This window comes from Pinus tabuliformis, chromosome X (genome assembly GCF_031772625.1).
Source record: "Pinus tabuliformis cultivar Carrire ecotype Pingquan chromosome X, CPIR1, whole genome shotgun sequence".
Classification (NCBI taxonomy): domain Eukaryota; kingdom Viridiplantae; phylum Streptophyta; class Pinopsida; order Pinales; family Pinaceae; genus Pinus; species Pinus tabuliformis.
Genome location: NC_142308.1, coordinates 1,450,646,407 through 1,450,673,211, shown reverse-complemented (window position 1 = coordinate 1,450,673,211; position 26,805 = coordinate 1,450,646,407).

The window sequence follows — 26,805 nt, the reverse complement described above, 5'->3', positions numbered from 1 at the left end:
ATCAGACTGGTGACATTGTCAGGGAATGGAAATTGAAGTATTTTTCCCTGTGACAATGATAAATGCTTTTCCTTTAAGGTGAATAAAGAAATTGTAGGTTAAAATATTTCACCTTGCGACTCCACAAGCCTAAGATGGCTCCTTCAAAACACACAAGGTCTCATTCTTACTCTCAAATTGTTTCTCCATTATTTTATCCAGAGAGACTGGTAAGAGAAGTCTCTTTCATGAGGAGACTTGAAACTTATTCCTCTTATTTTGTACCACTACAACCTGAAGATATTCCAGATTCTGATTCCTATAGATCTTTACGATCTCCATTAAATTTGGATGATTTGGAATGTAGGGTTCTAAAACTTTTACCCAAAGGAGTTTATTTTCAATGAGCTCTTTTTTCCATTCAAATTCTCGTAAGTCAAAGGGATAATTATATGTTCATCTACCAGAGTTAAAACCTACTAATTTTATCTCCCCCACTCACTATACATTTCCATCTACTTTTTCTCAAACCGAGGAAACTTTTTCTCTATATTCAAATCGTTTATCTGAAAATAAACAAAAAGTTGAAACAAAGGTTGAGAAGATAGTTATTAAAATACCTTTTAAAACGTTTAGATATCCTCCACCTTATTTTCCTCCTCCTCCAACCTTTACACCTCCATCTTCACCTACGACTTCATCATCTTCCACCTCATCCTCTACTACATCACCTTCCACCTCTTCTATTGATTCATCTTCATCTTCATCTTCAAATATGGATGATTTTCAACCTATTATTCAAGATAGGTATATTTCTTTACAACTTCCTAATGTACTCAATAATTTTCCTGATGGCTATTTAAAACACCTACCAAGGTTTAATTGATAAATTGGTCTGTCTACCAAAGATCATGTAGCTTCCTTCTTGGATTTTGTTGATAACATGAACATAAAACATGAAAATGTATATATGAGATTGTTTATTCAATCACTAGAAGGTAATGTTAGAATTTGGTTTAGACAACTAAGAGCTGATTCAATTCATTCTTGGAATGAATTAACTACAATATTTAAGAACTAGTAAAGGGTTAAGAAGGATATTGTTTACTATCTCACAAAACTTGAAGAACTGAAGAGAAGGCATTGTGAGCTAGTTGTATATTTCATAAAAATATTTAATAAGCTTTATCATAAGATTCCACCAGACTATAAACCACCAGTAACAAGAGTGAAAGTTAGATTTTCTAAATATTTTGAAGATGATTTTGCAATTATGCATAGGGAAATGACATTGCATACCCTAGAAGACATGCCGACAAATGCTATAGAAGTTGAGGCCAACAGGTCAGCATTAGCTAAACTAAAAGCTAAAGAAAAAAGGATGAAATGGAAATGAAAGCTAATGAAGAAGGTTCTTCCTCAAAACCTAAAAATTAAGATCAAAAGATAGATGAAATCACTTCATTACTTAGAAACCTTTCAAATAGAATTTCAAAAATATAAACTCAGCCTAGAGTAATTCAACAAACTGCTACTACACCTCAAACTCAATTTAGAAGATCCCCCAAAACTCAAATTTTGCAAAGACAAAACATTGTTACACAGATTCAACCCCCATTCATGATGAATGATAAGGAACCTAAATACATTAGCCCTTTGATTTCCGAAGATATAAATAATCTAGATCATTCACCTTTACAAAATGCTATTGTCTCTCTTCCTTTAAATCAGTCTTTTCAAGATCAAAAAGACTCTCAAATTTCAAAATATTGAGCCTTTTTCGAGTTTTTAATTGCATAATTGAATATGATATATGACTTAAGACCTATGTTAGGGCCTGGTATACCTCCAAAAAAACCTATTGTATATGAACCACAGATAAAATCTACCGAAACTCAAACAACAACAATTCAACCATTGAATCAAACAACTGAAACAAATCTAGGTAATAAAACTTATTTAACCACTTTCAATGTTAAAAGTGAATTAGAAATAGCTAAAGTACCCATTCCTTTCTTTGAACTTTCAAGGAATATAGGGTATAAAAATCAGGTTTCTAAGTGGATCGAGTCATCTAGTGTTGATGTTGAAGGAGATGTAATAAGCCTACAAGATGAAAGACCTTTAGTAGTCTTTGGTCCCAGCTCAAATATGATAGATGAAAATGTACCACCTTTCTATGTGACTCTAAAGGGTCATGAATTCCTGTTATATAATTGCATGTTAGATGCTGGAGCTTCCCATAATCTGATGCCAATAGTAATCATGGACCAACTGGAATTAGAGGTGAGTAGAAACTATCATGATTTATACACTTTTGATTCCAAGAAAGTACCTTGTCTTGCACTTAGAAAAGATCTGGTGGTTACCTTAGCTTAGATCCTTGTTCAGAGTGTATTTTTAGACATTGTAGTCACTGATATCCCTCCCAAATTTGACATGTTATTATCAAGATGTCATTGTGCCAAATTAGGAGGAAGGCTTCAAATGGACATGTCTTATGCTATTATTCATATATATGGGGGTGAGCATCTCAAATTGTACAAAGAAGTAAGAGTCATGAATACTATTTGTAAATATGATCAAGAAAGGAATCATCCTATTTACACACTATACCAAGACTTTGGATGTTTTGAATTATCATCAAATAATTCACTAAATACTCAGCTTAGCATCGAAAATATTTCTGACAAGCCAAAGACTATTGAGACTAATATTTTGAAAGTATACTTTGATGGTTATTGCACAAAGGAATGAGCTTGAGATGTTGTTGTACTATTTTCATTAGACAAAGAGAACATTACTCAATCCTATAACATTGAATTCGATGTGACTAATAATGTAGCAGAGAATGAAGATTTACTACTAGGATTACAATTAGCTAAAAGCCTTAAGGTACAAAACCTAAGTGTATTCAGTGACTCTAAACTCATCGTCAAACAAGTAAGCAATATTTTTTAAACAAAGCATCCTAGAATTAGATCTTATATGAATGAGATATGGGATTCAGTAGATAATTTCTTTTTAGCATTAAACATCACTGTTATTACAAGAGATCAAAATATTCATCCAAATTCTTTGGTTCTTTCTACTAGTTCTTTTAAAATTCTTGATAAAATTCTTGTACCATATCAAATTAACGTTAAGTATAGACCATTTACTCCTGGAAATATTAAACATTGCCAAATATTTGATGATGATGAGCGGTTAAAATCCTTTTGGCAAGTAATTGATGAATTTTCAAACCTGCAAATTGAATAAGAACAACTTGATAATCATGAATCTTATAAGGAAAATCAAACACCACAATTCGACTAAAAAATTGTCGATCATAACATTATTCAATTATGCAACAACTTTATTCCTAAGGGGTTACTACCTCTTGAAAATATATTTGATTATAGTGATGTTCCCAAAAATCAATTGTCAAATTCATGTGAGGAAGATATTGAAATCTGTAACATTGGAAATTCTAAAGAAATAAAAAAAAAAACTTAAAATTTTTGCATCCTTGTTAATTGAAGTCAAAGAAAAATATTTAGGTATCCTTAAAGCCTATAATATATTTTTTCTTGTTCTTATAGTGAATTAAATACATATGATATATCTTTCATTGAACATAAAATCCCTTTAAAACCCGAGGCTAAACCTTTTAAGAAAAAATTTAAGGAGAAATAATCCTTTCCTTCTTTGTATCATTGAAAAAGAAATCAAAAAGTTGCATGGTGCTAAAATTATAGTTCCATTGAGATATCTGATTGGGCATCTAATTTAGTTCGAGTGAGAAAGAAAAATGGTGGAATTAGACTATGTGTGGATTTTAGGAATTTGAATAAATCACATTTGAACGATAAGTATCAATTACCCAAAATGGATCAATTGCTTCAAAAAGATTCAGGAGCTAATTGAATTCTATGTTAGATGGTTTTCCTAGATACAATCAGATTATGCTCAGTCCAGAGGATAGAGAAAAGAAAACATTCACAACTCCTTGGGGAACATTCATGTATGCTAGGATGCCTTTGGGTTGACTAATGATAGAGATACTTTTCAAAGAGCTATGGATTTAGAATTTGTGGGTAAGAAAAACAAATTTGTTGTTATTTATCTTGATGATTTGACATTTTTTTTTCAATTCTGATAAAAACACATTTAAAGAACTTAAGGAAGGTTTTTGACTAGTGTAGAACATTTGGTATTTATCTTAATCCAAAAAAGTCTTTGTTTGCACTCAAGGAAGGAAAATTTCTTAGCCATATTATTTTTGAGGAAGAAGTAATTGTTGATCCTAAAAGAATTTCAGCTATACAAGCACTTTCATTACCAAGGAATAGGAAGGAAATTCAAGATTTCCTTGGGAAAATTATTTTCTTAAGAAGGTTTATACCTAATTATGCTGAAATAGTTAAGCACGTCACTGATGTGTTGAGAAATAATCATGAATTTAATTGGACCATTCCAGCAATGTATGCATTTGATCATATTAAAAAGGCCATTTCAAAAGCTCCTATATTGGTCAGCCTAAACTATTCTGAACCATTTAGTATCTTTTCTTTTGCCTCTCAAAATAACTTCCTTGTTTTTATTTTTCAAAAGAATAAAGAGAAAGATGACCAATCTATTGCCTTTTTCAGTAAAGTCATGAGAGATGGTGAGCTAAAATATGACATCATTAAAAAACATGCCTATTCTTTAGTTCAAGATCTAAAAGCTTTTAGAAGCTATGTCCTTCACTCTTCTATTATTGCATATGTACCCAATAATGTTGTTAAATATGTGTTAACTCAACCTGATACTGATGGAAGGAGAGAGAGATAGATTACTAAGATATTAGAGTATTATCTCATTATCAAAACTACAAAATTGGTAAAAGGTCAAGGCTTGGCTAAACTTCTTGTTGAGTCAAATTGTAAGATCTTGGGAATAAATTTTGTTTTTGAAAGTTCATCTGCAACAGAGAAGAATCCAAAAGAACCTTCTTCATTTCTAGCAGAGAATAATCCACCAGAACCTTCTTCATCTACAACAGAGAAGAATCCACAAGAACCTTCTTCTTCAAACCAATCAATTCTGATTCATATTGAGGAGAAATTTGTATTATCTGATTCGTACACTGATATTGTGATATTTCATAGATATTTTGAATGTCCATCTGAATTTACAAAGAATGAATGTGAAACATTGAAGTTGAAGGCCATAAAATATTGTATTGTTAATGAAAATATGTATCAGAAGGATCCTCTTGACACAGTTTCACTTTTGTTAACAAAGAATTAGACAGAAGGAATTACTAATCAATTTCATGCAGGTATTTATGGGGGGAACTATGCTTGAAGCGCTACAACATACAAGATTTTAAGAGCAGGATTTTATTGGCCTATTTTATTTGCACAAGTGGGAGAAAAGGTCAGAAGTTGTACTCAATGTGAAATGTTTGTTGGAAACAAGAGATTATCAACACTTCCATTAGTTCTAGTATTAGTCCAAACACCTTTCCTTCAATGGGAATTGGGTTTCATTGGCAAAATGCATCCTCCATCAAGTAGTCAACATAGATGGATATTGACTGCCATAGATTACTTTACCAAATGGGTATAGGCCATTCCAGTTAGAAATTCAACTGACACCATAGTCATTAAATTTATTGAAGAATAGATATTGTCTAGGTTTGGATTCCCCCAACAAATAGTCACATATAATGCAACAACATTTAGCAATGTCAAAATGATTAAATTTTGTCAGAAAAACCAAATTTTGTTGCATCATTGTACTCTCTGCTATCCATAAGGAAATGTAGTCGCAGAGTCCTCAAACAAGAGTTTGGTTAATGTCATAAAGAAAACATTGGAGGATAACATGGTTACAGACGAAATGGGAACTATTACCTCAAAAAGGGTACTCGAGCTCAAAAAACCCCAATAACATGAAAAAACAACCCAAAAATGAATTTTTTTTATTTTAGAACGATGGTTTTTTTAGGGTAAATTTTCAACATTTTTTTTTTTAATTGGATGAAAAAACACCCTTAAAAAAATTGTTTATTATGGAATAACAAAAAAAATTTGAGTTATAATTTTGTCATTTTTTAGCAATGGAGTTAAAAGGAAAATATTCAAACTTTGAAAATTTGTAAAAGTACAACAATCCTCAATCATGATGTTGAAGACAAAATATCATGTCTCGAATCTTGATAATTCCAACTGTTTCCATCCACATTGTTAAAGATAAAATATCTTGACTCTAAAAATCCTTGAAATTGTAATTATTTTTTACCATAACATTAAGGATAAAATATCATGACATAGAAAAACATTAAAATCTTGACAACTTTTTAGCCATGAAATTAAAACCAAACATTATGACTACAAAAAAATCTCACATTTTCAAAATATTTCAAGCATGATATTATGAAAAATGTGTATGAAAAAAAACTTTTAAAAAAATGAACACTCAAGAGTAATTTATTTTTAAATGCAAAATATATAGCGATTTTAAAATCTTAGCCTAAGACAACTCAATACATTGCAACAAAAATTTATAAATCAATCATCAAATTGACACGCTGTGTAGGTGAATTTGACCCGTCGCAATGAAAAATTAAAGACCAACCATGAAATTGATAAATTGTGGGGGTAGACTCAACTCATTATAATGAATTTTTTTAAATCAACTATCAAATTACCCATAATGGGATTGGGTTGCCAGATGAGCATCAACACAGATGCTGTAGAAAAAAAATGAAAATAAAAACCAAAATACAAAAATAAATGTATAAAGAAATAAAAATGAAATCTACAAAAGGAAATATGAAAACAATAAAAAAAACACAAAAATAATATTGAAAAAAAAAATAAAACAATAAAAAATAATACAAAAAATAATAAAAAGGGAAACAAAAATTCAAATATTGAAAAAAAAACAATAAAAAAACACAAAAAATAATGCAAAAAAACATTATAAAAAAATAAAAAACACACAAAAAACACACAAAAAAAAAAAAAAAAAACATGAAAAGTCCAAATATATAAAAAAAAAATAAAGAAAACATATTTTTTTAATTAATAACAAGAAATAAAGTATAAAAAAACCTTCAAAACAAGACAAAAAAATCAAGAATTAAAAAATGACAAAAAAAACCCTAAAAAATGTAAAAAAAAAAAAAAAAAACATAAAATTAACTTATAAATATAAAAAATTAGACAAAAATAAATATATAATAAAAACAAAAAAACAAAATAAGCATAATTTAGCAAAAAAACATTAAATTAATAAAATAAAAATAAAAAACATTTTTTTTAAATCAAAAATATTTTTTAAACAAAAAACACTTTTTTAAATAAAAACCATCTTTTAATACAAAACATTTTTTTTTAAATATATATATATATATATATATATATATAACTAAAAAATTATATTGAATGAAAAAGGAGAAAAACAAAACTAAAGAAAGAACAATTAAAGAAAGGAAAAGAAAACAAAAGCAAAACGAAAAATGAAAACGAAACAATTAAAAATAAAAATAAAAAACAATTAAAAAATGAAAAAAAAACATTAGAAAATAAAAATAAAAGTAAAAATCAAATTAAAACAATAAATAACTAAATTAAAAATGGAAATAAAATAATAAAAATAAAATAAAAAAACCATTAAGAAAATTAATAAAAATAAATAATAAATAAAAAAAGTCCACCACCCCCCAAGTCAGATTGGCCACAAAGGTTGGCCACAAAGGTGGGTGAGGAGGAGGGCTGCACGCATCAGCCATCCCACTCTCGCCGTGGCCAACCCCACCCAAGGGTGACCGAGTTGTTTTTTTTCATTAGTTTCTTTTATTAATTTTTTTGTTTTAAGTTTTTTATTTATTATTTTGACTTTATTTATTTTGTTCTTTAATTTTATGCTTTTTAACTTTTTGGTTTTTATTATTTTTTGCTTTTGATTTGTTTTTTTGTTTTCTAGTTTTAATATTTTTGTTTTTTTAAGTTTATTTTTAATTTTTTGTATTTTAATCTTTCAATTTTTTTCATTTTAATTTTTAATATTTTTTATTTTACTTTTATAATTTTATAATTTTATAATTTTTTTTGTTTTTTAATTTAACTTACTTTTACTTTTATATATATATACATTTTTATTTATTTATTTATTTTCTTTTCAATTTTTTTTTAAATTTTGATTGGGTTATTATTATTATTATTATTATTATTATTATTATTATTATTATTATTATTATTATTATGTGGTTGTATTTTTTCTTAACTGAAAAGAGTCGTTATGGATGTATTATTTTTTTATTAATATTCAAATTTTTTCTTTAAATTTTATGCTTTTTTTAAGTATTTTTTTTTTTTAATATTTTTTTAATTTTTTGTTTAAATTGTTCTTATTATTTTTAGAATTGAATTTTGTTTTATTTTTACATTTTTATTTGTGTTTTTTCAGGTTTCTAATATGTTTTTTTATTATTTAAGATTTTTTTATCATGTTTGTTAATTTTTTTAATGTTTTATTACGAACATGAAAATCACAAACATTTAAAGAAAGTATCCACACTTAATACATTACAAAATTTAAAGTGTAAAAAATAAGTCCTCTGAACTAAAAGGGTTGATGTTGCATCAACCTTTTTCGAATTCAATATGAAAATCACTAGCATTTAAGAAAGGTGTTCATACTCTTTAAAAAAATGTGGTTATGCTACATCAACACTTTTCAAAATCAAGATAAAAACCACTAACGTTTTAAAACAAATGTCCATACTTGATACATAAGAAAAATTAAAGTGCTAAAAATATGGTTAAAAAAGTGTAATCTCGCATCACCACTTTTCAAAATCAGGGGATTTTTTGTTACCTCAAAAAAATGGTACCAGTCCATTTTCTCATTTGATCGGTAACTATGTTGGATCACAAAAGGAGTTGGGAGAGTCATCTAATTTATGCACTTTGGGCAAACAAGATCTCTCCAAAGAGATCAACATATAAATCTCCTTTTTAGCTTGTCTATGGTAAGAAGCTATATTTCCCACACACCTAGCTTTTCCCATCATGAAACTTTTACAAGAAGCAAATGAAGAGGCTGATGATTTTTCAAGAAGAATAAATCAGATTATGGAGCTTAATGAAGATAGAGATGAAGTTCATTATAAGTTTCGGAAGTATCATAACAAAATGAAAAGTTTGTTTGATAGAAAATCAAGAGAAAAAAAAAGTTAAAGAAGGGTATTTGGTGTTAAGATGGGATGCTAGAAGAGAAGAGAAAGGAAATAATTGAAATTTTGATACCTTTTTTTGTATCTTTTAGCATTGCAGAGGTTAAGGGTAATAATACTTTTATTCTACAAAATTTGGAAAGACAATATTCCTCATTGCCTATCAATGGGAAATACTTAAAGCACTACATTCAATATTGAGGAGATCCCCATTCATTCATCATTTTTATATCATCAAAGTGTTTTATTTTACATGCACTGTTTTCAATAGAGACTCCATTAGCCCGAGGAGAAGGCACATAGATCTGCAAGTTCTCTGCAACCTATAGGAGGAAGAAGTCCCCAGTTGGAGCCAATTTTGTAACATCCTTGATTTTGATAAGTTAGATTTTATTTGTAAATTAGGGTATAAAAAAAGTATAGAATAAAAAATCAAAATGAAAAAAAAAATATGAAATGAAACCCCATCAAAGGAAAATAAAAACTTGTCAAATTAGCAAATTTTAATGCCACTTCAAAATAATTAAATTACATTGTAAATAAACTAGGTTTTTGTGTGCGGCTTGTTTAGAATGCCACAACCTGATATTTGATTTTCGTCATGTAGTTTAATCATGATCAAATGATTTAAATTTATGTTTTAGATTAGTGAAAAAGTTCACCAAATTATTTAATATTGGCAAAACATGATTAGATAGGATAGAATAGAATAAAATGATGGCCTAACATGCTCAAAATTTGGCCAAGTGATGTAATAGATTAGGGTTACAAAAATGAGGCAAGTAATTGGCTGCCAGAACAAATGCGCCAAATTTTAGATTTATGTTTTTTTGATTAAAACTTAATTTCCTACTAAAGGTGATTAATTTTGTGTAAATAAAACCTTATGATGTTTATTACCAAATTCAGAAAATGAAAAAACAAATTTATAATGAAGCACTAATAAGTGGATAGCTTTGGATAGAGATCTTCTTCCTCGCCTAGATCAATGGTGGGGAAGCCATTTCAAACACCCTTCGACTATTGCTTGATAATGGAAAGTGGGGGGGGTGGGGGCGTCTGGAAAGAAGTTCCTCTTATGGCAGGCCCACTGCAACATGTCGCCCCCTCCTTACTTCGCACCCCCCCCCACTCATTACCACTTACCACAACACCCGCCTCTGAAATTCGCTCATCCCACTTCATCCATACGTTATCCCGCCAATAGTTATTATTGTTTCCCATGCCTTGCACCCACTAATCGTTTCCCTCCATGTGTCCATATCTGTTATGTTCCTATACGTTTCTCTATCCATTACCAGCTTCCCGTTGGCCATAAATGAACATCCTCCCATTTGGTAATTGTTTCCATCTAACAATTACATGCTTCCCCATTATAAATAAAACCATCATCCCCTTCACATGATTTCCCTAGTTTTATTTCAATTTTTTATTTATAGGTTTTCAAAGTTTTACTACTCTCTGTGCTTACTTTTCCACACAACCATATTTATCATCAAAACAAAGACTTCTCTCTGTTAGGTATTACTACTCCCAAACTTCTGTTGTTTCCTCCATCCATTTTTACAAATATCGAACCAAAAAGAAAACAAAAGCTCTCTGGTAGTAAAATGTCATGGAAGGAAAATCCCAAATTCACTCACACCCTAGACCTTGACCAAATTACTTTAGCTAGTCAATTTTTCAAAATTGTGGATGCATGGTGCAAATTTGATATGTTCGAATTGCACCATTGGTTAGAATAAACTTATTTGGACTCAAAAGATGAAATTAACCTATGGGAATATTTATTTCCCGTGTTCATGTTTCCTCAGATCCATCCATTTCTCGATTTAGTCATGGGGTGTCAAGCTAATCCCCTACATAGAACTATGGTAGCTCAAAATGAGACATTTTGATATCTATCACACCAGAAACCATCAATAAAATTCTTCTTATCCCTGAGAATGATTACATTATATTTTTCTCCACTACTTTCCTCATAGATCTATACCATAAGCTCACTTGCCCAAAGATCTCAAATTTTTGAGATCTTTCTTCCAGAAGATGCTAAACTTCTTAGAAATAACCCTCCTTATTTAGCATCCATGTTCCATGAGAGAGCTAAACATATCATTTCTTTAGTTTCTTCCTTGTTAGGCTACGAAACAGGTCAATGGGTAGATGAATCTATTCTAGGATATCTATCCATCTTCTCCAAAGAACAAAAAACTAGCTTTCATGTATAATTACAATCATTTTTCGGCAGAGGCTATGCATGAACAATTAATGAAAATCACTACTCAAGGATTATTCAAGTATTCTTATGTACTAGTGCATATGTTCCTTTTTCAACAAGGAGACATGTTTCTATAACCTTACAGAAGCAGGATGATGAACAAGTAAGTCAATGAGTCACATAGTGGACCTCATTGGTTAGGAGGAACTCAACTGAGTTCAAATTCTCAGATTTCAGTGACTATTTTATTCATTCAATTGCATGAATTCTCAGCAGCTAAAGTGAGCTAGAACCATTACAGAAATTAAAATAATTATGCACCTGAGTGACGAAGCTAACACAAAAGACTAGTATCTTTACCAAAATTACACAGAAATTAGGGTGTATTGTTGTGAGATAGCTCCATACAAATTGCCTAAATATGTTCTAATTAGAATTTTCTCTCTTGAATACATAAGGAAAATGATCAACATGGATGAGATATATTTTTCCAGGGAGGAGAAAATCTCAGTTTAATATCAAATCCCAAGTGGGATCATTTATTTGCAACACCAGATCAATAGGCATTGAAGTAGATTCAATCCTAATATAGATGGGATTCCAAACAAGTTTCACCTAGTCTTATGACCCATTTACTATAATCTCCGACTTAATGGTGGAACTTAAAACCACACCTTACAATCATACTCCAAGACTGGAGATTGAAAAGTGAAAAATTGAGGAACAATGGGAGGAAAACACAATTTAGGAAGCAAAAGAACATATTTTACCTACTTCTACTCTCTTGACTCCCACTTTTCAAAGCAAGAAGGAAAAGATGCCAAGAGAAGAATCTTCATCTTCCGAAAAAGGGTCCAAATGAATTCATTGTTTACTAGAAGAAACAAATGTCTGACTCCAAAGGTACTACTACTCAAGGTCAGAAAGAGCCTATAGTCATCAATCTGGATGATTCACAGGTTTCTATAGGGCTAGAAGAAAACGTATTTGCGAGTCCATGCTCTTCTTCAGTTTCAGATAATTTATTGGAGATCACCCAGTCAATAGGAGTAAGTGAACAAGAGGACCCAAACATATTCACCAATTTTCTTGAAATGAAACAGAAGAATGAATCTCTGAAAAGGTCTAGTTTCCATTTTCGAAATAGACATTTACTTCACAATAGATGTTATGAACAACCTTTCGCAGTGAAAAAGGAAGGATGAAAATGGAATTCCTACAATCTCAATGCCTTTTCCAAAGGCTTCTTTAGATTACAACAATACCATGTTTTCCTTTGATGCAAACTAGATACACCCAATCGACTAGATGGGCATGCCCAAATAGTTTGGTGAGATTCTTTTCTCTACGATGACTAACAGTGCTATGGCATTATCAAAATCAAGAATATCTCTTTCGAATTTGCGTTCATAATTAAACATAAAAAGGATAACCTCTTTGGAAAAGGATAACAGGGTAAAATCATTAGAAGACTTCATGATAAAAATTACATATGATCCCACTTATGTTAAATCTATAGAGGATGTTATCAAAAATAAGAATGCATATATTTTACCATTAAGAAACCAGTTGAAACTACCATCTAGAGAGGATCCTCAAACTAAGGAGATAGAAGAAGGTGAGTGGCACAAAGAAGAAATGCTAAAGTTAATTATTGAGCAAAATGTATAAATAAAGACAATGGAAGAGAAGATAGAATGACTACTTAAGGAAAAGAAAGTATCTTCTCAAGTGGCCATAGCTTCAATTACAATTATACCTATTATATCGAAAGGAACAACAGGGGAATCAACGTTAGTAACATTAGATTCTACGTCAACAACGGGTGATTTAAACAAAGTCATGCAAGAGCTATCTCTCCGGAGACAGGAAAATGAAAGCTTCCTAGGAAATTAAAAATCTGGAGACACAGAAGATTAAGAATGATACTATTCATGTTGAAGAGATGCAAAAGACCCATATATTGACAAGAAGGATTGAATATTTGGAGAATGAGGCACTAATGGATCAAACCTTGGCCCAAGCCAAGGAAAATATTTGGGTAGATATCAATGAAGTTATAACTGAAGTTTGGCCCTCAATATAGATTATTTTTGAACAAGAAGACCTCATTAATAAATGCCACACAACTATTGAAGAAGTCATAGCACTCCTTAAGGAAAAACCAAGTGAAGCTACATATATGATTAAAGTGTTCAATTAAAAAACAAGGGCCGAATTGGAAGGGATTCAGATTGTTGATAGGACAAAAAATATTCTGGAGATTAAAAAATTTTTGCAAGAAAATAATTTCATGACTCAGTTGGAGACAAAATGCGAGACGTTGAAAACTATTGTCGAAAGGTTTCATTTCAAGTTGAACTTTCTCAACCAAAGAGTATTGTGAGGATTAGTGGCACGAAATGACAGGTTAATTATTTTGGAGGAATATTGTCAAAATCTTTATGCAATTGCAGTTCATAAAGCTAAACTTGCAAGTATTAAAGGTCACCTTACAGGGAAGGAATTCTTACATGCTTTAAACTTTTATTTAATAATCAAGCATGAAATCGAACATATCTTTTTTAATAAGATCACTTTTGAAAAGTATATCAAGGTTGATGAAGTGTACATAAAACTTATTAATATTTCTATACAAGGTGAATTACATGGGATCACTTATGTGAAATCATCGAGTAACTTTCATCACCAATTGATAGATAGAAAGGTAACACTTTCTAATGGCTAGATGATCAAGAAATTACTCAAAGATATTGCCAGCAACTCAGAAGTTTTGGGATTCCTATATTTTTGTACTAATTTTGTATTTTGTGAAAGGAGGTCTCTAGAAGATCTCTTGTTTTGTATAAATAACTATTCCTTTGATTTATTATGGGTTAAACCCTTGGATGAGATTTCAAAGCATAATTGTAATCAAACTAATTTGTAAAATGATTCTGGATTTTCGTTTAATAGTTTGTCTCCTTGTGAGTTTTTCTTATGTGTTCATTTCATTATGTTTTTCTTCATTTATTTAGGTTTTTATGGAGAAATTTGGGTAATATTAAACTGAATATCAGTCCATATTAAATCCCCTATGATGTTATCATTATAAACTCCTCTATATCTATAAATTGTCACACCCATCTTCATCAGATTATATACATTTTATTGAGAAGGTACACATTGTTTTCCTACTTTCTCTCTTATAATTAATTAAATTTTTAATTTGAATATTTAGTAATTTGTAATTATTTAGAACTCTATTTTTCATTCGATTAAAATGAATTAACTATTTGAAGACAAATAAACATCCCTTTCATTTTATTTAGCAAGTGTTAAAGTTTAAGTACTTATTTTCAATTGTTCATAACATTGGTCATCCAAATATTTCAAAACAAAGAAAACATGTAGACTCTCTAGCATGATTGATTAACCTAGAATCATCTCAGAGGACAACAGGGACCACGTCCTATAGTATCCAGTATGCAACATGATACTCATTAGATATCACTAGGTGTAGAGATTGAGAATGGGAAAGCGATGGACCTGATCGGAATTCCACTTTACGCTATGTCTTTAGGCTTGGATCGAAGCTTATTTTTTGTTCAAGTGAAAATAAATCAATGATTTCTTTATCTTATGTAGACAAAATGTATAGGGGTGTAATGAATGAAACTAGACATGTTGTTTGGTTGCAACATATTCTCATACAATTCATCATATAGTTCCATTACTTGATAGTCATCTGGTGTGGTAAATAGAGTACTTTAAAGTTTTACAAATATCCATTCTAGTCATATCATATAAAACACATTGAAGTTCATATGCACTTCATTTGAGTCTTGATCCATGATGATATCATTGATCTGCATTATTTCTCATCCACCAAAGAAATTGCAGATATCTTCATGAATCCCTTCATAAAAGAATGTTTTACAACATTGTGAGATCTTATTAGTGTGAAGGCAATAATAAATTCCTAGCAGTTGTCTCAGTGGCATTTGAGGGGATGTTTTATTCCCACTGAGTTTTCCCTCTTTTATCTTATATTTTTCTTATTAGGTGTGTTTTGTATTAGGTACCTAACATGGTTACATATTCTGAGGACCCATTTAATTTTTCACCTCATTGGAACTTCAATGGGGTATTGTTGTATATAAACATATCAATGTATTTTCCATATTTAATCACATGTTTCTCTTACCTTGGAACCATCACCATACATTGGATTCCTAAACATAAGTTAAGATATTATTGTACTCTTGTCACACTTAGTTGTACTTGAGTCACATTATTAGGGGAGTCATGCATGAGGCATCATATAATTAATTGATTAGTGCATGATGATTCTCTAGTTAAATAGGATTAGCTGTCAATATAATTCTACTTATGCCTGTTAATTTTATAGTTATCACAAGTATTCTACTAGTTTGGTTGATGATTTTACTAGTTTACTTAACTAGTTTACTAGGCCTATACTTGAGAGACATTATCCATTCACTATGACACCCAACCAAGGGAATGTCCTCATGGAGACTATATATCATTGTATTGTACTTCATTTTTTTATATAGAGATGTACAAAGAATTTGTATTCTAATATATTTTGAAATATTTAATTATTAGCTTGTAGTTGTTGCTTTTGTATCCACCTATAAATGTAACAAAAGATTTTACACATCTAGCCCATACACTAACCATTTTATGATATAAATTAACACCCAAACCAAAAAAAGGAATAAAAAAAGGGAAGTAGTTAAAAAGTGAAGTCAATCACCTAGGCCCTTCTAAAGTTGGTCATTGAAACATATTCTTACATGTTAAGGGTCTTGTACTTTGAAAATATATTTCATGAGTGTCATATACACAAACAATAAAAAAGAACTGTTTATTTTCCAAAACCTTCACTGTACTTTCTTTTTGACACTTAACCTTCATTATCCATCATCATTTAACTTTTCTCGTTAGTTTATGCTGTTTCTTAGTTGGATGTGATTGATATGTGACTACAATTGCATTAGGATACGGTAGAGTCATTATGGGACTCTACATTCCACACCATCCTCTAAAATACTGGAATTTTAGATACCGTTCAAAAGCATATATCAAAACCACCCCCTATCCTTATCCTTGAAAGGGAAAGAATTCCCTTATAAGTATATTTGTCATTACAGCAAATCTCCAAACTCTAAAGTCCCGGTAACTTTTGTTGTGCCTAATATCACGGTAACACCTATGTGATTAATTTACTTGTGACCTTTCCATAGTTAATAGTCTTGTGATTAGTCCAAAAAACACTATGACATCATATAAAGATATGAAATTAAACCAAATCACGTAGATTTATTCAAACTTCCAAACAACCAAGATTATCTTAAAAGAGTGGTTAGCGTCATGTTACTGGTGAGGGTTAGCCCATGAAATTGTGTTAAGCCCCTATAATATTAGTGTATTCGATTATTATTATTTTCATTTTATCCCCTTATTGTTATTTTTGTGCCCATGTTGTGGACATATTTTTATTATTGTGCCCAATAAAAGCCCACTATTGTTAGTGTTGTGCCATTACATTATTATTGTTATGTAGACTTTGACTATATTGTGACCTCTTAGACTCCTATCTATAAAAAGGAGGTTTGGTCATTTGTATAATCCAAGAATTGTTCATTTGTGTAATGTAAAGGAGGTTTCTCCCTCAAAGTGGTTGATTTTGAGGTTGTTCCTCTATCTTTTCTTCTATTTTGTGAGCTGGTTGCATAAAAATTGGTATGACAGCTTTGGATTATAGGGTTTCATAGCTTCAAATAGGTCATCATGGAATGTTTGCTATAATCTTTTTTCATCAATTTTTTAGAAGATACAATTAAAACCCATTCGAGCCGAAATCTTGATGAACCTCAGGAATGAATATCATATATTTATGTGTTATATTTTTTGAGATATGATCCAAGGAAGTTAGAGTTTTCGCAAGATCCTAAATTATATCTCAAACAGGTGACCTATAAAAACTTGTCATAATGTTCTATCTAAGCATTAGATTAAAATTCTGTAAGTAGGTACAAAAAGAATACAAACAATAGTTTTCAGTGTATTGGTTTCAGGTTTGAAGGTTAAAACACTGAGACGTGGCACTTCATACAAGTTCGCTCTACTAAACTAGTATATAATTAGGTCATCGTGGGATATTTGAAATAATGCTTTCTTTGAGAATCTAATTTTAATAATACTTTTCTGGTTCAAATGATAACTCAGAGAGCTACCATAGGATGAAATTTCAGACCTTGGAGATCTGCAATTACAGATATACAATTGATTCAATATCGAGGTCCTACAAAGCCAAAAATGGTGTGTAGTGTTTTTAAAATTTTGCATAAGTTTGGTTTGAAAAATTATTTGAAGGAATTCAAAGGACATAGTGAAGCATAATTATCATTAATTGATGACTCAAACAAAGAAAATGGAAACACCTACTAACCAACCTAAAAGCTCTAGCATTACTCATGAAGAAGAGGAACAAATGCAACATGATATATCAAAATTACAAGACCAAGTGCAACAAATTTCACTCTCACAAAAGGTAACAAAGGCTAATATGGATGGTATAGAACTTAGAAGAAAAACGTAAAGGAAATGTGGAAGATTTGAAGATAGATTTGACATGTTTTCTACAAGAAATGCTTAGTAATGGCGAAAGGGTATTAAATGAAACTCATGATGAGATGAAAATAAATGCTAATCATGATTTCGTAAAATGTAACATTGGATTAAAGACCTAACATGTGCCAAATATTGATATGAGGAATTTTGATTGAAAGGATCCCGTAACATGGATATTACATATGGAGCATTATATCAATCTTGATATTGTGCAAAACATACAAAAGGTACGCATTGCAAATTTATGTTTGGAACCCAATCATTTTGTATGGTTTTGATTGCCTTTGTCTCATAAACAAATTGTAACATGGGAAATTTTTATGGAGGAAATGATAGCACAATATGAGGATACAAAAAGAAACACATTTCTAGCCAATTGATAATATCAAACAAAAAGGCTCAATAGTGAAGCACATTGAGGAATTCCAATAATTGAATATAAGGGTAAAAGATATTCGAGAGGAGCATAGTATTGATGTGTTGATAGGGACATTAAAGGATAACATCCAACATGAGGTTCTCATTTGGGAACTTCATTCATTGGAGAAGGAATTTAGGTTGGCAAGAAAAATTGAAAGAAAATTTATGGAAAGAAGGAAGCATATCAATCAAAATTATAAATATGAAAGTGTTCTTTCCCCTAGCTTTCCACAACCTACAAGGTTGACACCACAATAGTTGGAAGAAAAAATAGAAAAAGGGATTTGTTACAGTTGTGATAGAGAACACATTAAAGGTCATAAGTGTGCTAAGAAGAAATTATTTTACGTAGATTGTGAAGAGGAAGAAGAAAAGGAACAAGAAAAATCAAAAGAAGAGGATAAAGACCAGGAAAAAAGCGTAGACAAAGAAGAAATGAATATGGCCATATCCTGTAATTCATTTTGTGGAATAACCACTGCTGAAACTATCAACATATAAGGACATATAAAGAAGAAAAAATTAATAGTGTTGATTGATTCGGGTAGTTCCCATAATTTTCTTCACTTTAAGACAACGAAGGAATTGAATTTCTTCCTATATCGAACACCAGAGTGTCAAGTGATGGTTGCAAATCGAGCAACCATAAATTTCTCTGAAAAATGCCATAATAGCAAGCTATCCCTCACAGAGTATGTGTTGAATACTCCATTACTTTCGGTTCCAATGCGTGGTGTTGATGTTGTAATAGGAGTCCAATGGCTACAATCTTTGGGTATGATAGCTTTTAATTTTCAGGAATGTTTCTTGAATTTCTTTCTCGAAGGAAAGGAATTCAAATCAAGGGGTATCACATGGAAGTCGAGAAATATAAGCAGCTATAATGGCATGAAAAATATTATACAGAAAGAACAACATGGCGTAATTGCGCAATTACGTTTGCTATAGGTTCCCACATTGATATCATATATTTCTCTAGATCTCTAGAAAGTCTTGGACAACCATTCCAAGGCATTTGAGACTCCCAATGGGCTGCCACCTATTCTTGATCATGATCATGATATTCATTTGATTCCAGGAAGTGTTCCTCCAAATATGAGGCCTTACAGATATCCATTTTCCCAAAATATTGAAATTGAATGTATGGTTGCAGAAATGCTAGAGGTTGGTATAATTCAACCTAGTCAAAGTTCTTTCTCTGCTCCAGTAGTATTGGTGCACAAGAATGATGGATCATGGTGCATGTGTCTGAATTATTGGGAACTCAACAAGCTCACTATTAAAGATAAATTTCCCATTCTTTTCATTGATGAATTTTTGGATTAATTGCATGGATAAATTTACTTCACCAAGTTGGACCTTCATTTATGATATCACCAAATTAGAATGAAGACTAAAGACATTCCCAAAAAAACATTTATAACTCATGAGGGTCATTATGAATTTTTGGTTGTGCCTTTTGGCCTTTCCAATGAACCTTCTAGATGTCAAGGTTTGATGAATTCGATTTTCAAACCCTTTATTAGAAAATTTGTGTTAGTATTTCTTGATGACATACTAATCTACAAAAATCCTTGGAAGGATCATGTTCAACATGCTGACAGGGTGCTCAAACTATTGGAGGGGAGACAATTATATGCAAAAACCTCAAAATGTTTTTTTGGAGTACAAGAGGTGGAATATTTGGGTCATATTGTATCCCATGAAGGTGTTAAGGTAGACCCTAACAAAATTAAATCCATTAAGGAATGGAAAATCCCCACATCCATAAAGCATCTACGAGGATTTCTCAGGTTGGCAGGGTATTATGACAATTTTGTTAAGAATTATTAGAGAATAGCGGCAGCTCTAAAAAAATTACAGAAGAAATATGTATTTTCTTAAACTCCAGAAGCAATGAAATCCTTTGAACAATTAAAGAGGCAAAGTGCCAAGAACTAGTCTTACCTATGCCAGACTTCACAAAAACCTTTATTGTGGAATGTGATGCCTCATGAAATGGAATTGGTGATGTTTTAATGCAAGAAGAAAGACCCATTCCATTCAAAATTTGTCCAATCAAAGGAAAGTATTTACAAAAAGCTATTTATGAGAAGGAAATGTTGGCAATACTACATGCACTTAAGAAATGGCGACCTTACCTAATGGTAAGGCACTCCAAGGTAAAAACAGATCATGATAATCTTCAATAATTTTTACAATGAAGATTTTTTTTAGAAGAGAAACAAAAATGGGTCACAAAGATGTTGGGTTATGACTTTGAAATCATCTAAAAAAACGAGAAGAAAATTTTTGTTGCAGATGCACTCTAAAGAAAGGATGGGGATGTGGTGTACAAAATCTTTGATAGGTTAACCCGATAATGCAATATAAATCAAAGAAGAATACTATAACCTACTTCTACTATCAATTTGTGGAAGCTTAAATATGAAGTTGAACAATATAACCAGAAGAAGAAGAATCAATGGCACAATGCACATGAAAGTACTTTGGGAAATGTCTCAGATAAAAACCCCACATTATTGTATTATCATACATGGTGGAAATACATAGGAATTATACAAATCCTTACCTCTCACAGCTAGCCAGCTCTTATTATAATCCTCACAAATGCTCACAGGAAATCTTGGCTTCTCTCTAGCCTTCCTCTCTGTTGTTGGAAAAAGTATCTATTCAGAACACCCCTATCCCACTCTAAAGTGTGATAGTGCCTTAGCAACAAACAAGGAAAACTACTTGAGTATTCTTCTTTATGAGATGTAAATGAGGAGAAAGGATGTAACTAACCTGTGTCTTTCGCTAGTTTGTTGATCCAATCGTTCCTCTCTTCAATAGCTCCCAGCTCCCTGCTCCCTTACCGACCCAGCTTCACCGAATTCCTGCAAGATCACCAGAGAGAGAAACTACACGAAGATATAGATATACATTCATAAAAAGCTCAGGATCAGATTAAGCTAAACATGCAAATATAACAAAACATCATTGATACACAGCATGTAGGAGAAACGCAAATAATTTTATTGATATGATAAGAAAGTCCAAGAGGAGATACAACCAAGTGAGTCCCGATCCAGCATCTACCTCGCAGCAAAGGAATCCCCTCCTCTCCTCCAACAAAGCATAAATCACCCAATGTACTAATCTCAATCTCAAACCAACAACAATTCTCTGCAAAGTACAAAATTCCAGCCTCTGGATCTCTGGGATGAGGGATCCATATATAGATGTAAGCAGAGAGGATGAGTCAGCTTATGTTTTGACTTGTGGCTTCTCTCTGTCAGTTCTTGCTTCCACTTGGAGACTGAGAGCCTCTTACTCATCACTTGGTCGAATTCAGTGAGGCAAGTGTCATTGGAGAAGATTCTAGAAGCTTCCATGGTATTTCCACCTCGTTGAATGACTCTGCCACTTGTCATTTCCCGCTCAACGCACCTGGGTAGTGCATTCAAGTGCGTTGAAACGCACCTAGCCAGTGTATTTGGGTGCTTTGCAACGCAGGCAGCCAGTGGAGCTTCTGAATTGATCCTGATTTGACTAGTTCTGAGTGGTTTTTGGTGGGGAACTTCTGGGAGAAGATATCATTGGTTGACCTTGTTCCTTTAGGAGTTGTAACAACATCTTTTAGGGACTTTGGATCCCTTCGATTATGCACATTTCATGCTCAAAGCTGTTAGGCACAAAAATGTCTATAACAGTTGCCCCCTAAAGTATGAGGCCGTTTATCGGGTGAAATGCTTTATTAGGAGGATCCGAAGTTCTTTCAATGCTGGGAGGAGACCTGTAATAAGATACAATACAATACATTATTTTTCATACTGTTTTCATGATCTAGCTGAGGCGGGCATTCCCATGCTCAGCTTCATAAATTCATTTTATGTACATAGGACAGACAATCGTCTGATGGTAGACTGATGATTCTAATGAAATCACCATCCTTTTGGTAGGATGATTATCTGTTCTGTAGTGCTGTACATGTCAATGTCTTTATTTTTCCTGAATATATATCGCAGCCCAGATGGATGAAACTAGATCCGGGGTCTTCAATCTCGTCCGATCTTTACTCTAAGTACAAGTCGATCGATGTGAGAAATGTTTTGAAGTCGAACATGGAAAGACATCGCTTGATTACCAGTCAATGATGTAAACGGTTAACAAGCGCGAGAGGAATCACCGATAATGATAATGACCCTCAAGGTACTGCAGTACAATTCACGTGGTGTGAATAAAGGACTTGGCGTCGAACACCACGCAAAATCTTTCGGTCGAAGGTCATTGACGTATACCTATCGCCGGAAGTGAGAAACTTGCCATTCAGGCATGCAAGCTTCAAAGTACTGAAGGGGGTGTTCCTAGATCAACTTCTTGGATAATGAGCTGATGTCGACAAGAAGCGATCCGTCAAAGGAGGGCCTTAATGAATCCCACATCAATGACACAGAACGGAGCAACTGATTTTGATGGAGGTGAAAACGATCTGATGATATATGGTTCAGGGTGGCGGTCATGAAAGAATGAAGTATAATGTATGGTAGTGGATGGGACACGGTTGACTTCTCTGGATGACTTCTGTTGAACATATCGGCTACACTTATATTATGGATTGGTAGCATTTACCCCAAAGGTGGATGGTATGGCGAGACCATGGTGATGTGACCGGTGAATGGAACAACCAAACCCGGCTCAGGCACGGAGTGGAAGTGTCATGTTCAAGAGCGACTTGCTACCAATAAAGGTTCTTTGAGTTTCTTCCCAATTTTTCCCCAGTCATTGCTGACCAGTACCTCTTTATTTTTTTCAAGATTGAGGAGGATAACATATGCTTGTTCTATAATTTTCCCTTCGGGCAAACCCATCGCTATGTTTTAACGAGCCTAGCGATAGTGAAACTCGTTCTCGTCTAAAGACAAGTTTGTCGCTATTAATCTTTTTAACGAGTCTAATGACAAAGATAACTCGGTCCTTTTCATTTTTAGAGAGTCTGAAAAGGTACGTAAAGTTAACTCCGAAAGTGCTTTTTTGTCATCTAATCCCTTAGGTCCAAAAAGGTATAAAACAATACAGAAGGGATGAATTTTCGATAGTTTTAACGAGCCGAACAAAACAAGTGCTCGATCTTTTTGTGCAATAATCCCTCAGGTCCAAAAAGATTAAAATCTAGAGGAGGGATAGCTCTTCCTGTCGCTTTAACGAGCTGGAAGGCCAAAACTCGGCAATCTTTTCATATTTTACGAGTAAAATGAAAAGAGACTAAAGAAGACTTGTCTTTTGAGGAACGAGTGATAAAATGGGTAGCAACTGATTCCAGGTAAGGGTTGGAATTTTCCAAGCATGGCAGTGTCACAAGGATGGCTAGTGAAATCACTCTTCGCAGTTGTTCCTCAAAATGGGTAAACAATCATATGGAGGTGAATGATCGGCCAATGGAAAAGTGGAGGTGACGGTGCAAACACGACCAAGGCTTTAATGGCTGATAATGTTAAATTCACGGAGGTTATTTACCAGAGGATAGTTCCCTTTTTAATGAGCTTAAACGCGGGTTGAAACACTTGCTCGATCTTATGTTTATTTTTTAACGAGCATGAACTATGTGCTAAAACTGCTCGATCTTATGTTTATTTTTTAACGAGCCTGAACTATGTGCTAAAACTGCTTGATAATCCAGTCATATGATAAGAATTTCTCATGTAAGATGCCATATTTTATGGAGCTTGTGCCTTACAAAGCTATGCCCCTCATCCTTTCATTATGCAAGTTCGGAAACGACTAATCCTACGAGTTTAAAGGGTTAGACCTACGGGTTTAAAGGGAGGACCTAAAAATTTAAAAAATAAATAGCTGCCCCTTGCTTGCACTTCAAAAGGTTTGCATGCCCCCACGTATAAAACAGAGTTTTGAGGTCTCCCTCTATTCGAGCTGACAAAACATTTGCTTTATCAGGAAGGGTCACCCTTTATTCGAGCTGACAAAACATTCGTTTTATCAGGAAGGGTACTACCTCTTACAGGTTACCCAAAGATTGTTCTATTCACAGAGAAAACAAAAGACTTCTTCGGCAATGTATACCGAGATAAACAAAGGTGAGTGACGATGCCCGCTGTTATAGACATTTTTGTGCCTTACAGCATGGAGCATGAAATGTCAATAATCTGAGGGATCCAAAGTCCCTAAACATGTTGTTCTTACCCTTAGAGGAACAAGGTCAACAAACCACAGCACTGCAAATCAGTTCTCCACTGAAAAACACTCAAAAACAGGTCAATTTTGGATCAAAGCAGCTGCTCCACTAAGCATCTGCGCTGAATGTCAAAAGCTCTATGGTGTACCTGCGCTGCATAGCAAGTGCAACAAAGGCTACCTGCGCTGGGCATACTTTGACATGTGGAGGAATCTTTTCTCAATGTGCCAGTGCCCAGGAAGCTTCCAAAATGACACTTGGATCAGAAGATTCGCCTAATGATGAGTAAAGAGGTTCTAAAACTCCAAGTGGAAGGTAGAAACTCCGAGTGGACTCAAGGACTGAAGAACAACTGGAGTTGAAGAGGACAGCAAGTCACACATCAAGCTGACTTATCTTCACTCCAAAACTCTATATAAGGATCTCATCCCATGGGATCTGGAGGCCGGAATTTTGTGCAAAGAATTGCTGTTGGTTTACAGTTGAGAGTATTGGGTGATTGCTTGAGGGAGGTGAAGAGGAGATTTCTTTCCGTCGGGAAGGTGATGCTAGATTGGACCTCTTACGGTTGTATCACCGCCTGAACCTTACTTCCTTATATTAATAAAGCATTTGAGGTTCTTCTATTCACATGTGTTTCAATGATGTGTTGTCTTACTTGTGTATTTGATTTATGCTAATCCTTGAATCAATTATGAATGCATGCTTCTTGTAGTTTCCTTTTCTTGTCTTGTTCGCAGGATCTCGTGTAGCTGGGCCCGTGAGAAGACTTGGAGCTGGGAGCGAGCGGCAAATAGAGGAGATTGGATCGACCATTTGCGCAAGACATCGGTAAGTGGATCTCTTCCTTTCATTTCTTGCATGTCATAAAGAAGTAACTTTAGATAGCTTTGCTTCAGCTGTTGCTAAGGAACTATCACCCTTAGAGTGGGATAGGGTCATTCCGTGTTGGATACTTTTCCCCACAACAGACTGGCGACTCCGCTGGGGATCGTGTCTTGTTGGTAGCTTGTGTTTCTTGCTATTCATTTCCTAAACAAAGGGAGTACCGAATCGAACTGCATTCGAATCCTTCGAATGCAAAGTAGAGGGCAGCTACTCTAGCTCAGTGCTGGGCATGTTTATGATTTGAAGAGCTTATCCACAAGGACTCTTTTTAGCTCTTTGTGATAGTGTTCATCTTCCTTAATCATCCTATAGTGTATACTTGGCTGATAGCCTCTGATTTGGCCAAAAACCATTGATTTTTGAGCAAACTGTGACCCAGAATCTGAGAGAGACGAGAGTTGTCTCTTCAGTGCAGCTGCAGCAAAGGCTACCTGCGCTGCAACGCAGGTCCTGAAGGGGCTACCTGCGCTGCATGTCAGATTGACAGTGCAGTACCTGCGCTGATCCAGTTTTGCCCTGTGCAACTGGGGTTCCCTACTGTCTGTTGCCCAGTTTTCAATATTGTTTTTGCAGCCTGTTGTCAACCTGTATACCCAGCTGAAACTACCTTTCTTTACCTTCATTCCGCCTCAGTTGTATGAAGAAACCGTGATTGTTCTTATTGTATTTCTTGCTTTCATTCACAGTTTCCCGTAGCGAAAGTGAACTAGTCTTGCTGTGACCTCTTGGATCTAGGCCTGTAAGAAAGTGTCGTTGTGATTCTAAGAGCTAGTTTATTACTATTCATAGCTGCTTGAACATTTGCTTTCGTTATATGGTTCGAATTTCAGTATTTCTTGTGTTGAAACGAGTGAATCTTAAGGTGTTCTTTTGATTATTGGACAAAAACTTGTTTTCTTTCACTTGAAATTGAATTCTAAATTATACAACAGCTTTCTTTTTGTAATACATCAACATTAAGGAAGAAGAAAAGAAATACTTGCATTGTGCATGTGCATTTTGACAGTTTGCATGTCGATTTAGGAAAAGTGCATCAGTGTGTGCTCTATGATCTGTTTGAAAAGATGATGTCTTTCTTTTCCCTCAGTAGCTAAGATTTTCATAAGTTGAAAGAATTGAAAAAAGCTTGCTTATCATTCTTAGACTGCATTTAGGAGTTGTATCATACATCACGTGGAGATCCATAAAGGCAAACTGCTAAGCAAGATCAACCTAAAAAGAACTGAATTTATCTAACAACGCTTTGAAACATAACGAAACACAGTAGAGGTC